Source organism: Mus musculus, chromosome 4, assembly GCF_000001635.26.
Source record: "Mus musculus strain C57BL/6J chromosome 4, GRCm38.p6 C57BL/6J".
Lineage (NCBI taxonomy): Eukaryota > Metazoa > Chordata > Mammalia > Rodentia > Muridae > Mus > Mus musculus.
In genome coordinates, this window is record NC_000070.6 from 75,128,382 (window position 1) to 75,151,844 (window position 23,463).

Here is a 23,463-nt window from a genome sequence, read left to right on the forward strand (position 1 = left end):
AAGGGATAACAGTGATGTGAAGAAAATAATAATCTTCACATTTATAACTGATGAATCAGTTAGGTCTTAAGATTTTTCTCTGTTTTCCCTAACTGGATAACAGATTAACAAACAAACTAAAAATATACAGGCAGTAACTAATATATACATTCATATCATCATGTAATCCCCAAAGATCTGTTTTTATACTCCACATCTGCAGTTGACTTTTTTTTTTGGTTGGAGTTGAACTTTATAATACTAAATTTTGTATTACTCTAGATTGGCAAGATTAACTATAAATAAGGCTTAACTAACACTATAATCAAATATTTAAGATGCTCACTTAATACTCAGGTTGTTTGGAATTCAACTTTCCAAGTTGCATGTGGAGTTGCTGAATGCCCTGAAATCCACTGAGATTTTTATGTTTGTCACTATTGTCCTGTTGGCAGTTATGCAAGAAGGTTATACACACCTTACACAGTAGGAGTACCATGTGCCAGTTGTCCTGATCGCTCTGAAGATGGGCTGTGCACCAATAGTTGTGGACATGAAGGTGATTATTCTACCTGTAAAGATCTGAAGAAGATGGTAACCTGTGAAGATCCAGTTGTTAAAGAAGGTTGCAAAGCTACATGCCTCTGTAAAGGCAAAATTCATTAAATTTCCTGTACACACAGTCAGGACCAGGTAGAGAAAGATCATACCCTCTACTTAGGCTTATCACATCCCACCAAGAAAGTATAAATTTAGTACACTGAAATAATTCCAAATGGCAAAGATTCTGTTTCTTCTTCTATTTCTTTCTATTTTGCAGAAATCATTTACCCCTAAATATTTTAAAATAACAAAGTTGATAATATCTTTGGACCTTGACATATGAAATCTGTGACACATTTATGGAGTCAAATCTAGCCCATGATTATACATTCTTTGTATGAATAAAGTCACTAAAATTCATATGAATAATATTCCCAGAGCACAATGAAGTAAGGGAATCAAAAACATATAGTTCCTCTGTAAGGGTCAGTCATCTTTTCTAGCTCTACCTAGTTAACTCTCTCTAGAGAAAATGCACATTAATTGTCTTTTATTTTTTCTCATCATTCATTATTCTTCACATTCATCATAATCAGTGATTTAAATTCTAAACTATTATTTGCATTTTAGTTGTTTTTTTTTTTTAGAATGATATAAAATGTACGTTAATGAGCAGAATTTGCTTGTTCAGGGGGCATTGACCTTGATTGCTTTAGAAAAAAAATCTTAATCTTAGCATATAAAAAAAAGATGCTCACTTAAGGTTTTTCACATTCCCTATGGTTAGTGTAACATAGAACTGAAGATATGAAAAATCTCTTTGAATGTTCCCCAACAGTCTCCACAAATAGGTTGATGATAGATGATAAATAGATAGATGATAGATAGATAGATATAGATAGATAGATAGATAGATAGATAGATAGATAGATAGATAGAGAGAATGCTTCCTCTCAGGAAAAATGATTGCAGCTGAAAATGGAGTTGAGAGAGAGACATTTTTGTATAATATTTTAAATATGAATAACAACTTGGCAGGCACAGAATGCATCTGAACAAAATATTTGAACATTGAATTTCATTTAGCTAATTTGAGGTAGTCATGGATTTTATGTTGTTTTAGTCTTTACACATAGTACTTACATTTTGGGGGAAAGTACCAAAGCCAACAAAGATTTTTATTTAAAACTTCACTCTTAAGTGACTGCTATTTCATTTTGGACAAAGTTTAGCTTTCTTCCATGGTTGACGAACATTGAAAAAAAATCTCAGCCCTATACAATTTTGAATTTCTCAAAAATCAGCATACAGCTTATCTTTTAGAACATGGTGCTGCAGCTTTTACCATTTTGAATTTCTCTTTGACTTACAAAATGATTTACTAGACCACCAACCAAGGAGTGTACAAGAAGGCACCCATGACTCCAGAGACATATGTAGCAAAGAATGGCTTTGTCTGGCATCAATGAAACGGGAGGCCCTTAGTCCTATGGATGTTTGATGCACCAGCATAGGGGGATGCTGAGTGGTGGGGCAGGAGTGGGTAGGTGGGTGAAATAGGAAGTACCCTCATAGATTCGAAGGGGAGGAAGAGGTCGAATAGAATAGTAGGGTTGTAGAGGGGTGACTGGGAAGGGGGATATCATTTAAAATGTAATAAAATGTAATGATTAATAAAAAATAATAAAACAGAAAGTTTATGTAACACACACATACATGCAAGCACACATCCAATGTTGCACCACCCACCAGAAGACTATTGTCTCATGCCTGCATTCCTGTCCCACTTTGGGATACCCCTTCAGTTAGAGACCCAAAGTATCACTGATAAGTACATCCATCTGAGTTGCTTGCCATTGTCCCTAATTAGCCCTTTTTCTTAATTAAATACATAAGACTCAAGTCACAAACTCAATCCATCCCTAGAATCCCAGGAAACTGCTCCGTTCCAGGAAGTGACATTAGACTGACAATACGAATTCAACCCACCCATGTAGCCTTCCTAAGAACCACAAGTCAATGCCTTCCCCCTTTTATTGTTCCTCTTCTCATAGGAGGCCAAGACTCACATCAGCAATTCCACAAATACTTATTGTCTAAGGAAAGCTCCTCATTGTGTCTTCAAGATTCCCGAAGAATGGTTCTGAGAATCTTTTATAGAAAGTCTACTTCCAGCTGAGAAACCTGAGTCAAATTGACCCAAGACTATTTTCTGATATCCTATTGTAACTTTGACACTGTATTTCAAACATGGAACCCCAGCATCCACATAGCTGGTCAATCACATGACATGTTAGAGTAAAAAGAAAGAGAGGTTTGAACATTTTCTCAACAATGTAGAGACAGAATTAGAATATCAATATATTACTAATGACCTAGCTCCATGTACTCAGGTCATATTACAAATAAATATGAACAGTCAAAACAATGCCTCTTCTCCAAAACCTAGTATTGCCATAGAAATATACCCAGAGACAGCCGGCCACCTTCCTGGTGAGAGCACGGGGTCTGCCTGGCCTGAGAGGTTTGTGGCACAGGCGCCGGCGGGAGCCTTCTTGGCTCCGGGACTCCGCGGAGGGCAGGCTGCACGGGTGACCGTGTGGAATACAGAGTGCCAGCTGTTTCTGGGACGGGCGAGAGAGTCGCAGAGCTTCTGGGCGGCGCCATCTTCAGCTCCAGACAGCCGGCCACCTTCCTGGTGAGAGCACGGGGGTCTGCCTGGCCTGAGAGGTTTGTGGCACAGGCGCCGGCGGGAGCCTTCTTGGCTCCGGGACTCCGCGGAGGGCAGGCTGCACGGGTGACCGTGTGGAATACAGAGTGCCAGCCGTTTCTGGGACGGGCGAGAGAGTCGCAGAGATTCTGGGGCGGCACCATCCTCAGCTCCAGACAACCAGCCACCTTCCCGGCAAGAGCCACAGAGCTTCTGAGGCTGCGACATCTTCGACTCCAGACAACTGGCCACCTTCCTGGCCAAAGCAACACAGCTTCTGGGAAAGATCCTGTTTTGGGCCTTCACCTTCAGCCAGGAGGAGGTCCAAACACCAGATAACTGTACACCTTCCCTGAGAGAGGAGAGCTTGCCTACAGAGACTGCTCTGACCACTGAAACTCAGAGAAGAGAGCTTGTCTCCCACGCCTGCTGATAGAGGGTAACAAAATCAACAGAGGAACAATCTTTTAACAAAGACAACTATAACAACTAACTCCAGAGATTGCCAGATGGCGAAAGGTAAACGTAAGAATCCTACTAACAGAAGCCAGGACCACTCACCATCATCAGAACCCAGAACGCCCACTTCGCCCAATCCAGGACACCCTAACACACCTGAAAAGGTAGACCTGGATTTAAAAGCATATCTCATGATGATGGTAGAGGACATAAAGAAGGAATTCAACAACTCACTTAAAGAAATACAGGAGAACACTGCTAAAGAGTTACAAGTCCTTAAAGAAAAACAGGAAAACACTGCTAAAGAGTTACAAGTCCTTAAAGAAAAACAGGAAAACACAACCAAACAGGTAGAAGTCCTTATAGAAAAACAGGAAAACACATCCAAACAGGTGATGGAAATGAACAAAACCATACTAGACCTAAAAAGGGAAGTAGACACAATAAAGAAAACCCAAAGTGAGGCGACGCTGGAGATAGAAACCCTAGGAAAGAAATCTGGAACCATAGATGCCAGCATCAGCAACAGAATACAAGAGATGGAAGAGAGAATCTCAGGTGCAGAAGACTCCATAGAGAACATCGGCACAACAATCAAAGAAAATGGAAAATGCAAAAAGATCCTAACTCAAAACATCCAGGAAATCCAGGACACAATGAGAAGACCAAACCTACGGATAATAGGAGTGGATGAGAATGAAGATTTTCAACTCAAAGGACCAGCAAACATCTTCAACAAAATTATTGAAGAAAACTTCCCAAATCTAAAGAAAGAGATGCCCATGAACATACAAGAAGCCTACAGAACTCCAAATAGACTGGACCAGAAAAGAAATTCCTCCCGACACATAATAATCAGAACACCAAATGCACTAAATAAAGATAGAATACTAAAAGCAGTAAGGGAAAAAGGTCAAGTAACATATAAAGGCAAGCCTATCAGAATTACACCAGATTTTTCACCAGAGACTATGAAAGCCAGAAGAGCCTGGTCAGATGTTATACAGACACTAAGAGAACATAAATGCCAGCCCAGGCTACTATACCCAGCCAAACTCTCAATTACCATAGATGGAGAAACCAAAGTATTCCACGACAAAACTAAATTCACCCATTATCTCTCCACGAATCCAGCCCTTCAAAGGATAATAACAGAAAAAAAACAATACAAGGATGGGAACCACGCCCTAGAAAAAACAAGAAGATAATCCATCAACAAACCTAAAAGAAGACAACCACAAGAACAGAATGCCAACTTTAACAACAAAAATAACAGGAAGCAACAATTACCTTTCCTTAATATCTCTTAATATCAATGGACTCAATTCCCCAATAAAAAGACATAGACGAACAGACTGGCTACACAAACAGGACCCAACATTCTGCTGCTTACAGGAAACCCATCTCAGGGAAAAAGACAGACACTACCTCAGAGTGAAAGGCTGGAAAACAATTTTCCAAGCAAATGGTCTGAAGAAACAGGCTGGAGTAGCCATTCTAATATCGGATAAAATCGACTTCCAACCCAAAGTTATCAAAAAAGACAAGGAGGGACACTTCATACTCATCAAAGGTAAAATCCTCCAAGAGGAACTCTCAATTCTGAATATCTACGCTCCAAATGCAAGGGCAACCACATTCATTAAAGACACTTTAGTAAAGCTCAAAGCACACATTGCACCTCACACAATAATAGTGGGAGACCTCAACACACCACTTTCATCAATGGACAGATCGTGGAAACAGAAACTAAACAGGGACACAGTGAAACTAACAGAAGTTATGAAACAAATGGACCTGACAGATATCTACAGAATATTTAATCCTAAAACAAAAGGATATACCTTCTTCTCAGCACCTCACGGGACCTGCTCCAAAATTGACCATATAATTGGTCACAAAATAAGCCTCAACAGATACAAAAATATTGAAATTGTCCCATGTATCCTATCAGACCACCATGGCCTAAGACTGATCTTCAATAACAACATTAAGAATGGAAAGCCAACATTCACGTGGAAACTGAACAACACTCTTCTCAATGATACCTTGGTCAAGGAAGGAATAAAGAAAGAAATTAAAGACTTTTTAGAGTTTAATGAAAATGAAGCCACAACGTACCCAAACCTTTGGGACACAATGAAAGCATTTCTAAGAGGGAAACTCATAGCTCTGAGTACCTCCAAGAAGAAACGGGAGAGAGCACATACTAGCAGCTTGACAACACATCTAAAAGCTCTAGAAAAAAAGGAAGCAAATTCACCCAAGAGGAGTAGACGGCAGGAAATAATCAAACTCAGGGGTGAAATTAACCAAGTGGAAACAAGAAGAACTATTCAAAGAATTAACCAAACGAGGAGTTGGTTCTTTGAGAAAATCAACAAGATAGATAAACCCTTAGCTAGACTCACTAGAGGGCAAAGGGACAAAATCCTAATCAACAAAATCAGAAATGAAAAGGGAGACATAACAACAGATCCTGAAGAAATCCAAAACACCATCAGATCCTTCTACAAAAGCTTATACTCAACAAAACTGGAAAACCTGGACGAAATGGACAAATTTCTGGACAGATACCAGGTACCAAAGTTGAATCAGGATCAAGTTGACCTTCTAAACAGTCCCATATCCCCTAAAGAAATAGAAGCAGTTATTAATAGTCTCCCAACCAAAAAAAGCCCAGGACCAGATGGGTTTAGTGCAGAGTTCTATCAGACCTTCAAAGAAGATCTAATTCCAGTTCTGCACAAACTATTTCACAAGATAGAAGTAGAAGGTACTCTACCCAACTCATTTTATGAAGCCACTATTACTCTGATACCTAAACCACAGAAAGATCCAACAAAGATAGAGAACTTCAGACCAATTTCTCTTATGAATATCGATGCAAAAATCCTTAATAAAATTCTCGCTAACCGAATCCAAGAACACATTAAAGAAATCATCCATCCTGACCAAGTAGGTTTTATTCCAGGGATGCAGGGATGGTTTAATATACGAAAATCCATCAATGTAATCCATTATATAAACAAACTCAAAGACAAAAACCACATGATCATCTCGTTAGATGCAGAAAAAGCATTTGACAAGATCCAACACCCATTCATGATAAAAGTTTTGGAAAGATCAGGAATTCAAGGCCCATACCTAAACATGATAAAAGCAATCTACAGCAAACCAGTAGCCAACATCAAAGTAAATGGAGAGAAGCTGGAAGCAATCCCACTAAAATCAGGGACTAGACAAGGCTGCCCACTTTCTCCCTACCTTTTCAACATAGTACTTGAAGTATTAGCCAGAGCAATTCGACAACAAAAGGAGATCAAGGGGATACAAATTGGAAAAGAGGAAGTCAAAATATCACTTTTTGCAGATGATATGATAGTATATATAAGTGACCCTAAAAATTCCACCAGAGAACTCCTAAACCTGATAAACAGCTTTGGTGAAGTAGCTGGATATAAAATTAACTCAAACAAGTCAATGGCCTTTCTCTACACAAAGAATAAACAGGCTGAGAAAGAAATTAGGGAAACAACACCGTTCTCAATAGTCACAAATAATATAAAATATCTCGGCGTGACTCTAACTAAGGAAGTAAAAGATCTGTATGATAAAAACTTCAAGTCTCTGAAGAAAGAAATTAAAGAAGATCTCAGAAGATGGAAAGATCTCCCATGCTCATGGATTGGCAGGATCAACATTGTAAAAATGGCTATCTTGCCAAAAGCAATCTACAGATTCAATGCAATCCCCATCAAAATTCCAACTCAATTCTTCAACGAATTAGAAGGAGCAATTTGCAAATTCATCTGGAATAACAAAAAACCGAGGATAGCAAAAACTCTTCTCAAGGATAAAAGAACCTCTGGTGGAGTCACCATGCCTGACCTAAAGCTTTACTACAGGGCAATTGTGATAAAAACTGCATGGTACTGGTATAGAGACAGACAAGTAGACCAATGGAATAGAATTGAAGACCCAGAAATGAACCCACACACCTATGGTCACTTGATCTTCGACAAGGGAGCTAAAACCATCCAGTGGAAGAAAGACAGCATTTTCAACAATTGGTGCTGGCACAACTGGTTGTTATCATGTAGAAGAATGCGAATCGATCCATACTTATCTCCTTGTACTAAGGTCAAATCTAAGTGGATCAAGGAACTTCACATAAAACCAGAGACACTGAAACTTATAGAGGAGAAAGTGGGGAAAAGCCTTGAAGATATGGGTACAGGGGAAAGATTCCTGAACAGAACAGCAATGGCTTGCTCTGTAAGATCGAGAATTGACAAATGGGACCTAATGAAACTCCAAAGTTTCTGCAAGGCAAAAGACACCGTCAATAGGACAAAAAGACCACCAACAGATTGGGAAAGGATCTTTACCTATCCTAAATCAGATAGGGGACTAATATCCAACATATATAAAGAACTCAAGAAGGTGGACTTCAGAAAATCAAATAACCCCATTAAAAAATGGGGCTCAGAACTGAACAAAGAATTCTCACCTGAGGAATACCGAATGGCAGAGAAGCACCTGAAAAAATGCTCAACATCCTTAATCATCAGGGAAATGCAAATCAAAACAACCCTGAGATTCCACCTCACACCAGTCAGAATGGCTAAGATCAAAAATTCAGGTGACAGCAGATGCTGGCGTGGATGTGGAGAAAGAGGAACACTCCTCCATTGTTGGTGGGATTGCAGGCTTGTACAACCACTCTGGAGATCAGTCTGGCGGTTCCTCAGAAAACTGGATATAGTACTACCGGAGGATCCAGCAATACCTCTCCTGGGCATATATCCAGAAGATGCCCCAACTGGTAAGAAGGACACATGCTCCACTATGTTCATAGCAGCCTTATTTATAATAGCCAGAAGCTGGAAGGAACCCAGATGCCCCTCAACAGAGGAATGGATACAGAAGATGTGGTACATCTACACAATGGAGTACTACTCAGCTATTAAAAAGAATGAATTTATGAAATTCCTGGCCAAATGGATGGACCTGGAGGGCATCATCCTGAGTGAGGTAACACATTCACAAAGGAACTCACACAATATGTACTCACTGATAAGTGGATATTAGCCCAAAACCTAAGATACCCAAGATATAAGATACAATTTCCTAAACACATGAAACTCAAGAAAAATGAAGACTGAAGTGTGAACACTATGCCCCTCCTTAGAAGTGGGAGCAAAACACCCTTGGAAGGAGTTACAGAGACAAAGTTTGGAGTTGAGATAAAAGGATGGACCATGTAGACACTACCATATCCGGGGATCCATCCCATAATCAGCTTCCAAATGCTGACACCATTGCATACACTAGCAAGATTATGCTGAAAGGACCCTGATATAGCTGTCTCTTGTCAGAGTATGCCTGGGCCTAGCAAACATAGAAGTGGATGCTCACAGTCGGCTATTGGATGGATCACATGGCCCCCAATGAAGGAGCTAGAGAAAGTACCAAAGAAGCTAAAGGGATCTGCAACCCTATAGGTGGAACAACATTATGATCTAACCAGTACCCCGGAGCTCTTGACTCTAGCTGCATATGCATCAAAAGATGGCCTAGTCGGCCATCACTGGAAAGAGAGGCCCATTGGACACGCAAACTTTATATGCCCCAGTACAGGGGAACGCCAGGGCCATAAAAGGGGAGTGGGTGGGTAGGGGAGAGGGGGTGGGTGGCTATGGGGGACTTTTGGTATAGCATTGCAAATGTAAATGAGCGAAATACCTAATAAAAAATGGAAAAAAAAAAAAAAAAAAGAAATATACCCAGAGAACACTATCTTAGTTGCTAATGATACACAAAACATTAAGTTCAAATTATCACTAATAAACATGACTGAGTATGAAAATGAAAGTGTAGAATAAAGAGTTCAAAAACACAAACAGTTTAATAAAGTATTAAAAATATTTCAAGATATAAAAATAAAATCCAATAAAAAACAATCTCTATAAAAAGGCCAAAAGTAAATAAACATTGACCTGAAAATTTTAGGAATTCAAACAAAAAATTGATAGAATATCTTTACCAATATATTTGCACCAATTTATCAAAATAGAAGACAGAGCAAAGTGTCTTGACAAGAAGGCAGATAAATTCAGTCACTCAGTCAAATGTCAGATCAAAAAGCCAAGGAATTCAACACTCAGGAAATCAGGGACATAAATCACAAAATCACAAAACACAAATCATATGAATATTAAGTACAAAAGAAGAAAAAAAACAGTTCAAATGCACAAAAATATTTTCAACAAAATCATAAAAGGTAACTTAATCCAAGGGAAGAGATGCTTATCAAGTTCCAAGGAGCATATCAAATATTAAATAAACATGATCACAAGCAAATTCTTACCCCATATAATAATCATAATTATTAAATTACAGAACAAAAAGAGTATGTTGAAAGTGGCAAGATAGAAACATCAACTTACATACAAAGGCTGGTCAGCAGAGTGACATTAGTCTTTGAAATGGACACTATGAAAATCAGAAGGGATTTAACAAATGTTTTGTAAGTTATTAAAGCAAAGATAATAGTCCATACTACTACTCTCAGCAAAATTATGCATCTTAATTAAGGGGAAAAGAAAAAATGTTCCATTATAAAAGCAGATTTAAGGAATTTGTGACCAATGAACAACAAGTTCAACGGGGAATGTTGCAAAGAATAATTAGTTCTGAAGAGAAAGTTTAAAATGTCCAACAAAGCACAAGAACAACAAAAGAACTCCAGAATATTGAACAGCATTCTAATAAAAGACTATCAAGACAACAAAATTACAGGACTTAGTTCACATTATTCAATAATAACTTGCAATATTAATGGTCTCAACTCCCCTACAAATAGACATGAATTAACAGTAGTTATAAAAAACAGGCTGTATATTTTGCTGCCTTCAAGAAACATACCTCACCATCAAATAATAGAAAAAGATATTTGAAGCAAAACCAATAACAAGCAAACATAGATAGCTATTCTATTATTGGAAAAATACAATCTTTATTTTTTAATTAATTATTTTATTTATTTACATTTCAAATGCTATCCCCCTTCCAATTACCCCTTCTATGACCCTGACCCCCTTCCATTCACCTCTAAGAGATTGTACTCCTACCCACACACCCAATTCCATGTAACCCCTCTAGCATCACCCTTCTCTGGGATATGAGCCTCTGAAGGACCAAGCACATCTTCTCTCACTGAGGCCAAACAAGGCAGTCTTCTGCCACATATGTAGCAGGGTTCCATGGACCAGCCCTTATATGATCTTTGGTTCGTTGCTTAGATGCTGGAAACTCTGAGGGGTCTGTTGATATTGTTGCCCTTTCTATGGTGTTGCAATCCCCTTCAGCTCCTTCAGTCCTTCCTCTAATTCTTCCAATATGATCCTTGGGTTCAGTCCAGTGGTTGACTGTAAATATCTGCATCTGTCTTAGTCAGATCCTGGCAGAGCCTCTGAGAGGACAGCAATTCCAGGCTCCAATCTGCAAGCACATCTTGACATCAGCAATAGTGTTGAGGTTTGGTGTCTGTAAATGGTCTCTGGATGACCTTTTCTTCAGGCTCTGCTACAGTTTTTTTCCCTGTTATTACCTTTAGACAGGAACAATTCTGGGCTAAAAATTTTGAGATGCATGAGTAACCCCATTCCTCCACTAAGGGACATGTCCATCTACTGGAGGTGATCTCCCTACTGTTAAGCATTTCAGCTAATGTCATCCCCATTAGGTTCTGGGAGCCTCCCCCATCCTTAGTGTCAAGGTCTTTCTAGTAGTTCTCCTGTTCCCTAACCCCAATGCTGCACATTTCTATTCATTCTCCTGGACCTCTGGGATTCTTTCCTATCTCCTTCAATACCTGATTTTGCTCCTTCCCCTTCCTCCATTCTCCTACCCTGGTCCTTTCTTTTCTCTGCCTTCCATGATTTTTTTTTTGTTTCTCTTTCTAGGTGGGATTGAGCCACCCACACTTGGGCCTTCCTTCCTGTTAAGCTTCATATGGTCTGTGAATTGTTACATGGGTATTCTGAGCTTTATGGCTAATATCCACTTCTCAGTGAGTACATATCATGTATTCCTTTTGGTTCTGGGTTACCTTACACACAATATTTTCTAGTTCCAGACAATTGCCTGCAAAAACAATTCAAAAATAATAATAAAAAAAGGAAAAATAAATAAACAAAAAACTTCTGGGGGAACCAACATCCCTGACCTCAAGCTGTACTGTAGAACATTAGTAAAACAAAACAAAACACTAACAAAAAACATGGTATTGGTACAGATAGGTCGATAGATGGAATAGAATTGAGTATAAGTATAAATATTTAGGTGGCTGTTTGACACATTCATTTAACACAACTATGGTAGCAGAGTCTCCCATACAGCCTAGAAATTCTGTAACCATGGGCTTTTGACAATGTTTATAATACCAAAAAGAAGTTCCCTCTATGTAAGAGGCTGCAAAGCCAATCAGAAATCAGTTTACCCTTGGTCTTGCAAAGATCATATGCCCCAGTACAGAGGAATGCCAGGACCAGGAAGCAGGAGTGGGTGGGTCGGGATAACATTTGAAATGTAAATGAAGAAAATATCTAATAAAAAAGTTTATAAAAAAAAAAAGAAAGAAATGTCAGTGCGTTTGTGTGCAGTTGGCAAGATTGTATATTTGAGTTAGGAGCCTAAGGAATGTTTACTCAATGTTCTTAATATGTTTATTTCAGTGTCATGCTTTTTGAAAATAACCACTTTAATTTTGAAATTCTTATTCTTATTAGAATATTAACAATAAAATATCTTGTTACTAAAAAAAATAAGAAGAAATCAGTTTATTACCCAATAACATCTATGCCATGTTTGTACTAGTGGCATGGTACCTTTTGACTGACAGATTAATATTGCAAAATTCAGAGTTATTGACTGGGTAGTACCATAGTCATTTTCTATTTTTCCACAGTAGCATGGATAGCATCTTCTTATACTTCAAAAATTAACCAACAGAGAAGTATATAGTTTGCTTGTTTTGTTTTCTTCCAACAAAATGTATTGTGCTTTTAATAACAGGACATTTAGTTTTAAATAAAGTTTGTCCAAATAATATGTTTTTAAAATTATAATATCTTTAATTCATTTCTCCTTTTCCTTTTATTCTTCCAAGACATCTCATGTATATCCCTTGCTCTCTGAATTCCATGGCCTCTTTTGCACACACACACACACACATACACACACACACATGTCCATTTAGCAAACACTGTAATAGATTGTTCTCTATAGCCTATGAACTCTATAACCATGCATATTTATATATAGTTATACATATAGTTATAGATGTATATGTATATCTATAACTTGTTTATTCTTGTTTTATTTATAACTACTGACCTTTGGTTATCTGTAAAGAAACACACATACACATATCAACCTCCAAATATATATATTCCAAAACACATAAATGTACTTTGCCCAGTCTATATGTTACTTGTATAAATATGCTTTTAAAGATCATCACTTATTATTGTATCACCAATTGGGAAAACTTTCTGTGTGAAAGACTAGTTCCTCTATTTCATTTTCCCATAGTTCTTTGTCTAGCATTTAAGCCCAACAAGTTTTTCCCCTTCCATCCTAACATGCCAATATATGTCATTGTCATTGTTCACATTTTCTGCAGCAAGGTTGATGGTAGTCCATCAGTAAAATGCTCTGAAATATCTACAAGATGTGATACAACAAACTTTCTGTTCATTTGGCTTTCAGAATCTTCCAACCTCCTCCTTTGCAATGATCCCTAACCCATAGGTGCTTGAGTTGTATTGTAGGTGTATCAAGGGGGACCAGGTACCACATATCTGGTTCTATGCATTTTGACCAGTTATTATATGCTATAATTGTATCCATCTGTTGCAAAGAAAAACTTCTTTGATGTTAGATAAGAAATACACTTATTGCATAAGTATAAGGTACGTAACTGTGATAAATATAGGTCAATAAAGTGATAGTTGTAGGTTCTCCACTAAGAGCCAAAGCAGCACTACCAATGGGATAATTGGATAGGTTTCTAGTTCTTACAAAAATCAATAGCTTTTTTATATATCAACAATAAACAGAGAAATAGGCCATGGACACACTCCCATTCATACTACCCTGAACGAAAATTCTATATTTAGGAACAAATCTAATAAGGGAGGGAAGAGAATTCTGTAATAAATGAAGCTTCTAACATCTAAAGATATTTGAGAGTTAGAGAAATATAGAAGGAAATGGAAATCCCCATTTCATTGTTCATAAAATCTTCACATCATGATATTATTGAGTCCTCACAGGTACTTTGGAATACAAATAAGACATGAAATAGGCTCCAAATTTATTAAAAGTATCATAACAAATGACTTCTGGTTCACTTATTTTCAGAACTTTACTCTGAGTTCCATTTGGTAGCATTTTCCATGAGTATACTTTAAATGAAAAAAGCTTAATGTGACTGCTAAGTTAATATAATATAATAAGTATTCCATTTTAATGGAGTAGCCTAGGTTAATTCCAATATTTATTGTATATGTGTCTTATTATTTTAGCTCAGTGAAACATGTTTTGTGGAAAGAGTAAAACTCTCCAGACTGAAACCATAAATCAAGAGCCATCAGGTGACAGCTTAAGCCAAATGCCAATATGGCCTCTGGATGAAAATAAATAACCCCAAGGATATCACTTCTAAAAGCCTTGTGGGTTATTGTCCATGACTTGAATGGATCACACTGTCTTAGCTGCAGAAGACTCAAGAATGGTAAGTGTCCCTGATTGATTTATTTTGAACTTGACACAAGTTAGAGTCATTTGAAAGGAATTGAGAAAATACCAACTTTACCTGTGGACAAGCCTGTGGTACATTTTCTAGAATAACAATTGATGTGGGAAGGCTCAGCTAACTGGGAGAAATGCTAAGCCTGGCCTGGTGGTTCTGGGTTCTAGAAAAACAAAAACAAAACAAAACAAAACAAAACAAACAAACAAAAAAACAAAAAACCCCAACAGGATAGCAGAACAAGCCATGGGGAAGAAGCCAAAAAACAGCAAATACCTATGGCTTCTGAACCAGCCTGACCTTCAGGTTTCTGCTCTGAATTCAACTTAGAAGTTGAATTATAAGCTGCAAAATTAAAATACCTTTGTCTCTACAAGTTGATTTTGGCCATAGTATTTTATCACTGCAGTAGAAACCTTAAGACTCAAATCTATACTAATTTGTGAGGTATTGCTGTATTGTGTGACAAACCTGGCCATGTGATCTTGGAAGCATGTCTGTGGCATTTGAAGTTTTAGATGGAAAAGCCATTGAGTATTCAGAGATTAGTAATTTGCTGTGGGTACTAAGAAAATTAATCTGAGAAGGTACAGATGATGCAATTCTGACTTATGAAGTTTCAGGTGTGGAAATTTGCAACTCTCTTAAAGACTTTGTTGAGAACATTCAATATTTTGAATTAAGAATCTATTGTACCTGATTAACTGGAGCTAAAGAGTTGGCTATGGTTAATACATAACCAGCACCACTGACGCAAAACCTTTGCTTTACTCAAACAATTGGTGCTGATTGGCTGGAGCTAAGATGTTACTGGTAACTAGAGAGAGACAGAGATCACTGAAGTTTACATTTGGGAAAATTTCCTCAGGGTCATCACATAGAACCTAAGTTCAAGAGAGAACAAAAGGTCCATCTCCTTCTGGGTTCTAAACTTGGTACGGTGTAAGAGTTATTCAGGTGGTACTAATATTGATTATATGGAATAAGGTGATAGAAAGGACCTGGAACTTGTTTTGTTTTTTTGCCAGGGCTGGAGTTGTTAAAGAGAAGCCAGTATAAACTTTTGATGAGAAAGACCTTCAGTTTCAATGGAAGACCCAAGACTGAAGAGGTCATAAAAGAAGTTGAGGCCTGAAACCATGTGTCAGGGGCACAATCCCTGAAGAGGTCTAAGAGAGTATTCTGATGATTGTCTAATCCTCTTGTAGAAAAACTCTATGGAAACAAGAGGAACATGGAAGGCTCCCAGACATTAAGTGTCAAATTTTTTATATTGTACAAATTTAGTTTTTCCTCTCATTTGATTATGGCTATGCATTGATTCTTTCCTATTGGAATAAGAAAGTGTAGGATTTGATTTTTATGTTAAGAGATTCCATAGTTGGGAGAATTTGAACCACTACAGAGAGACCTTTGAGTTTTATAGATGCTTTAGATATTTGACAGAATCTTTTCATATTTTAGAAAGATGTTTAATATATTTAGACAGCCCTTAAACATTTTTGAGAGGCTTTAAACTTTGAAAGAAACTTAGGATATTTAAAAAAAAAGTAAAACTTTGACCACCAAAATCTATTCCCAGGCTTCATCTGTCTCCTCCAGGGTAGAGCCTAATGAGTAAACCCTGACCCAAAATGATATTTGTTTTTCTACTTTACTCTGAATACTATCAACGCCCCAAAGCTAGTGTCTTGGGCTAGTCTGGTCACCTGTACCTTGCAGTACTGGCCTGTAGTCTTCCTTGCAGTACCAAATTCCATGTTCTCTCTTACTCTCATTGTATCCTTCTGTGCTATACCCAACATCTAGGCTCCCACTAAGACCTGCTCTACCCCCACAGACTCATGGGATATTTTGGGCAACGTTTACTACCCTAACCTTTACTCAGACCTTCAATATCCTCCTTCAGGGTCAATTTTGATGAGTTCCCCAGAACTCTTTATCTATTCCTGTTCATAACCCACTAGGTTTAGCTTAGGGTCCATAGCCAGTACACAATATTAGTCTGTTACTCCATACTTCCAATGCAGAGGAGATCTAATCTTGAGGCAATATCCTTTCAACCCATCTCCCATAACACAGGGCTCTCCCACTTAATATCCAAATATTCTTGTCATACTTGTCTAACTTCATACTCCTAGCTTGGAACAAGAATAACCTGTACATCATCCCAATTCCCAATGCTCACAGGACTGCTTTCATCCAAACCATTTTCAGTCTTTTGACTCAACCTACCTCACATATAATCCTTTCTCATACCTCATGCTCCATCCATAACTACCTTAAAAATAACAAGGTCCACCTGTCCAGACAGATTGCATTTTAAGAATACCAACAATTGAAAAATAAAGCTAGAAACTTCTCTCCAAAACCTACCAGTCTCAAAGAAATACTTGACAATATTAGTTACCTAGATAAACTTCGGGATATAAATTGAAAGAACAATCATAAACCTGCTCAAAGGATTTAAGAAATTTAAAGAAGACACAAAGAAACAGCTCAATGAAATCAAGGAGTAGAGCTAAAGAAGAATACGTGACCAAGTGATACCCAAAAGAACACAAGTATAAAATGATTGAAATGTCAAAGTCAATTTTGGATGTGAAAGTGGAATTCATACACTTACATTGAAGAGAACTCAACCAAAGAGTATACATGGAGGAACCCACAGCTCCAGCTGCATATGTAGCAGAGGAGGGCCTTGTCAGGAATCAATGGGAGGAGAGGCCCTTGGTGCTGTGAAGGCCCAATGGCCCAGTGTTGGGGAATGCTAGATCGGGGAGGCAGGAGTGGGTGGGTGGGTGGGGGAACACCCTCATAGAAGCAGGGGAGGGAAGATGGAATAGGGATTTTCTGGGGTGAGGGAGCAGGAAACTGAGAAAGGGGATAACATTTGAAATGTAAAAAAAGAACATATCCAATAAAAAAAAAAAAAGAGAGAGAGAACTCAAGCTGAAATGAAGGTAGAATTAAAACAAAACAAATAAACACACAAAGCCCAACTAGAATATGCAAAAGGAAACCTTCCAAGTAGGAGGAATCAAGCAGAAGAAAGAACATTAGGTATCAAAGGTAAAATAGAGAACATAGAGCAATAATGAAGGAACATAAAAAATTTTAAGACAAAACAAACAAAAACATAGGAAACAAGCATGCAAAAACTATGGGGCACTGTAAAAACAAAAACAAAAACAAAACAACCTCAAAACTATCAGATTTTGGCCAGAAATATGTGAGGAAAGTCACAATCAATGCCATAGACCAGATCTTTAACAAGATCATAGAACAATTGTTCCCAAATTAAGGATATACACACCCACACAGATACAAGAGGCACAGAGAAAACAACATAAACAAGACTGAAAAAGAAAATCCCAACATCATGTCATAGTTTAAACACGAAGTATGCATGACAAAAAAAAAGTCTACTTAAAACTTCAAGAGAAAAAATGCAAGCCACATCTAAAAGAAAACCCTTCAAAATAACAGCTGATATCTCAATGGAAACTTTGAAAGCCAGAAGAGCCTGGAGCAATGCATTCAAAGTCATAAAAGACCATAACAGCCAACCTAAAATTATATACCCCCAAACCTATCTTCAATGGATGAAAGAAAAAAATTTCTACAACATAAAAAGGTGTTTAAAATTGTATTCAACGGGGGCTGGTGAGATGGCTCAGTGGTTAAGAGCGCCGACTGCTCTTCCAAAGGTCCTGAGTTCAAATCCCAGCAACCACATGGTGGCTCACAACCATCTGTAACGAAATCTGACTCCCTCTTCTGGAGTGTCTGAAGACAGCTAAAGTGTACTTACAAATGAATAAATAAATAAATATTTAAAAAAAATAAAAAATAAAAAAATTGTATTCAACAAATATAACCTAAGAAAAATATAGACAACTGTATTTTGAGCTGATAAGAAAAGTGAGCATGCAAGAGAGAACGTGGAAAGAAATAAAAATTACTCTTCCAAACAAAAACATTACTTGAATTGTAATCAAGTAATCAAAACACAATGACAACTAGCACATACATTTCATGAGTAATTGTAAATTTCAATGTCCTCTGTTCTCTAATAAAAGACAGAGCCTGACTAAATGGACCAAGAAACAGAATGCATATATCTGCTGCCTACAAGAAAAAAAAGAACTTAAATTTAAAGATAGGAACCCACTTAAAGTAAAACAATGGGCAAATGTATTCTAATTGAATGAGACCAAAACACAAAGAGGCATCCTTATCTTCATATGTGAAAAAAACAAAAAGGACTACGTAGTAAAAATAATCAGAAGAGATAAACAGGGACACTTTATTCTATTAAAGGAAACAGCTAAATAAAAAGACATTACTATCCTGAGCTTACATGTACCAAATTATGGGGTGCACAAGTTCATAAAAAAATTTAGTACTGGAATTAAAGTTACAGATTTACAACAATCCATTCACAGTGATTTTAATATTCAATTTTCTTTAGCAAAAAAAGGTTATTGGGACAAGAAACAAGGAAACATCAAAATTAAAGAGCATCACACATCAAATAGACCTAATAGATGTTAGCAGAATATTCTTTACAAAGAATATACATTTTATAGCCTTTTTTTGGGTTTTTGGTTTTTTGGGTTTGTTTGTTTGTTTGTTTGTTTGTTTGTTTGTTTTCGTAATGGGTTTGCCATCAGAACGCAGGTGTTGTGAAAGCCACCGTTAATGTTAATTCAAAGCAAAATTGGGAAAGGAAAAGACTCACATCAACATCATTGTAATCGGACACCTAGATTCCAGCAAGTCCACCACAACCAGTCACCTGATCTACAAACGTGGTGGAATCAACAAACGGACCATTGAAAGGTTTGAGAAGGAGGCTGCTGAGATGGGAAAGGGCTCCTTCAACTACGCCTGGGTCTTGGACAAACTCAAAGCTGAGCGTGAGCGTGGTATCACTATTGACACTTCCCTGTGGAAATGTGAAACTAGTAAATACTATGTGACTATCATTGATGCCCCAAGACACAGAGACTTCATCAAAAACATGATTACAGGCACATCCCAGGCTGACTGTGCTGTCCTGATTGCTGTTGCTTGTGTTGATGAATTTGAAGCTGGTATCTCCAAGAACAGGCAGACCCGTGAGCATATTCTTCTGGCTTACTCTCTGGGTGTAAAACAGCTAATTGTCGGTGTCAACAAAATGGATTCCACCGAGCCACCATACAGTCAGAAGAGATATGAGGAAATCATTAAGGAAGTCAGCACCTACATTAAGAAAATTGACTACAACCCTGACACAGTAGCATTTGTGCCAATTTTTGGTTGGAATGGTGACAACATGCTAGAGCCAAGTGCTGATATGCCTTGGTTCAAGGGATGGAAAGTCACCTGTAAAGATGGCAGTGCCAGTGGCACCACCCTGCTGGAAGCTTTAGACTGTATCCTGCCACCAACTCATCCAACTGACCAGCCTCTGTGACTGCCCCTCCAGGATGTCTATAAAATTGGGGGCATTGGCACTGTCACCGTGGGCCGAGTGGAGACTGGTGTTCTCAAACCTGGCATGGTGGTTACCTTTGCTCCAGCCAATGTAACAACTGAAGTCAAACCTGTTGAAATGAAGCTTTTAGTGAAGCTCTTCCTGGGGACAATGTGGGCTTCAATGTAAAGAACTTGTCAGTCAAATATGTTAGACGAGGCAGTGTTGCTAGTGACAGCAAAAATGACCCACCAATGGAAGCAGCTGGCTTCACTGCTCAGGTGATTATCCTGAACCATCCAGGCCAAATAAGTGCTGGCTATGCTCCTGTTCTGTATTGTCACACTTAGCATGCAAGTTGACTGAGCTTAAAGAAAAGATTGATCGTCGTTCTGGTAAGAAGCTGCAAGATGGCCCCAAATTCTTGAAGGCTGATGATGCTGCCATTGTTGATATTATCCCTTGCAAGCCCAGGTGTATTGAGAGCTTCTCTGAGTATCCTCTCTTTGGTCATTTTGCTGTTCCTGACATGAGCCAGACAGGTGCTGTGGGTGTCATCAAAGCTGTGGACAAGAAGGCTGCTGGAGCTGGCAAAGTCGCCAAGTCTGCCCAGAAAGTTCAGAAGGCTAAATACATATTATCCCTAACACCTGACACCCCAGTTTTAATCAGTGGTGGAAAAAAGTTCTCAGAACTGTTTGTCTCAATTGACCATTTCCATTTAATAGTAAAAGAATGATTAATGATAACAATGCATCAGGAAATGCAGAAGGGAAGAATGAAAGACCGTGTGTGTGTGTGTGTGTGTGTGTGTGTGTGTGTGTGTGTGTGTGAGAGAGAGAGAGAGAGAGAGAGAGAGAGAGTTTTAAGTTATTAGTTTTCAAAATCAGTTCTTTTTAATGGACACAACTTTACACAACTTTGAGACCATTAAAACAAGTTTAATGAGAGAAAAAAATATACATTTTAATCAGTAGCACATAGAAGCTTTTCTAAAGTAAACCACATTCTTTACAAATTCAAAAATATTGAAATAATGTCTTTTATTCTATCTGAATACAATATAATAAAACTTAAAATGGGCAAGTAAACACCTCTTGTAAATAGACAAACTCATAGAGATTAAAGGACTCCTTACTAGATTACTAGTTGCTGAATTCATCAAAGAAGAATTAAAGAAAAAACTTCCTGGAAGTACATGAAAATGAAAACACAACACAGCAAAACTTCAGAGACACAATTTGTAGTTGCATGTTTCTAGAGAGAAATCTATAGTTCTAAGTGCCTACATTAATAACATTTTAAGAAAGCACAAAGATGACTTAATATTACAACTCAAAAATTGGAAACATAAGTAGAAACCAAATCCAAAATCAGTCATCTGCAAGAAATAATAAAATCCAGAGGTTAAATATAAACAATAGAGAGAACTAACAAGTTCTTTGAGAAGATAAACAAAATTGGCAGGCTCTTGGACCAAATAACAACAAGAAGAAAAAGCCCATAGCCAGTATTATCCAAAATGGAGAAAAGCTTAAAACAATCCCTCTAAAGTCAGACATGAAACATGGATGTCTACCATGTCCACTCCTTTTCAGCTGTTTCTCAAAGTACTAACTGGTGCAATAAGGCAAGAGAAGAAAACTAAAGCAATACTAAATAGAAAGAAGTCATACTACTGTCCCTATTTGTAAATGCATATACATAATAAACTCCAAATCCTCTACCAAAAAAAGCAGTACAAATGAAAAGCAGACTCAACAATAGTACAAGGCATAGAATCACCTTATATAACTCAATAGCTTTTCTATATACCACCAACAAATAAATAGAGAAGGGGATCATGGGCACATTCCCATTCACAATAGTGTCAAAGAAAATAAGATGTCTCAGAACGAACCTAACCAAGGCATGCAGGAACTTTACAGTGAAAAATTTAAATCTCTGAAAAAAAGAGATAAAGAAAGACACTAGAAAATGAAAAGATCTCCCACATTTGACTGGGAGAATTGGCATTGTAAAAATGTCCATTCTGCCAAAACTGATATGCAGATTCAACTCAATCCTGATCAAAATTCCCATCCCATTTTTTGCAGAAATAGAAAATTGAAAACTATACTAAAATTTGCATGCAGCCACAAGAAATCCTAGATAACCAAAAGAATCTTGAGACAGAGATTAAAAAACAATGCTAAAGGGATTTCAGTTCCAGATTGTAAAATATATTACAGAGGCATAGTAATAAAAACAATATGGTATTAGGTCAAAAACAGACATGTAGAACAATGGAACAAAATTAAGGATCCCATGTCTGTCATTTAATATTTGACAAATATGCCAAAAAATATGCTGAAAAAAGCATTTTCAATAAATAATGCTGAGAATACCAGATGTTCAAATGCATAGGATAACGTTCGCCCAATAGGACTCCATTTATCCAATAATTAAAACAATCATTCAACAAATAGAACCTCGTGAAAATAAAAACCTATTGACAGCAAAAGAAATAATCAACAGGTTAAAAAAAAAGCTCACAGAATAGAAGAGAAGTTTTGCTAACTATACATCTCACAAAGGTTCAATATCCAGAATGATAGTATACAAGTGATCTGAAAGGAGAAATGGAAAAATGAGGGCTCTTTACGGAAGGGAGAAAAGTAAATCAAGAGAAAGGTGAGAAGGGGATAAAGGGAAAAAGCAGTATATAAGTTATCTGCTAGGGGAAAAAGAAAAAGGAAATATCTTAGGGAAGGAGTTGGCTGCTAAATAAAGAAGGAGAGTGAGAGGCAAATAACAAGTGTAGTTTACAAAGCCTTATGAAACCATACTATTAACTATTTACCAACACCCCTAAACCTACATCTTTAATACATGCAATTCAATATATATGTTTCCACTCTGGACAAATGGTGTTCTTCCCAAGGTTGCAAACAAAACACTTTACAAAAACCTCAATAGCAGAAGACATGAAAAGCCATTTTTTGAGTTGTTAAACAGGACTATCTATCAGATTCCTCCCAAATACAGGCTATTGCTGTTGCCCTTCATTATCTTCCAGGGATAGAAAGTAAGTACTTATTGATGAAGATACTATGCATTTCTGGAACACCCCTCACAGGCACAAAATATTAAACTGAAATGAATACCTTCTCCCTGAGTACTAGTTTTCATGGTACTAGAAAGTTCCATGAAGGAAAAGAAAGGAGAGAAGCAACCAACAAACACACTCAGCTATAATGTCTATGTACAACATCAACAAACATCATGAAATGATAGTCTACATACATAGTAGTGACACACACACCTTAGTGGTAGCCAATGGCTTCTTTATTAAACTTAAGACTTACTAAACATGTTTTCCCCCTCCTCTCTCCCTCCCAAGACTCTTCCTCCCTCTATTTACTGTGATTATTTTCCCCATTATTTGTGCATGATATAATAGTATACTTAAGTGATCCCAAAAATTCCAAAAGAGAACTCCTAAAC

General features: G+C 37.5%; 2 pseudogenes; both read left to right on the forward strand.

The window, feature by feature from the left end:
* Gm11257 (predicted gene 11257) lies at positions 324 to 1,266 on the forward strand (annotated as a pseudogene).
* Gm12912 (predicted gene 12912) lies at positions 19,161 to 20,927 on the forward strand (annotated as a pseudogene).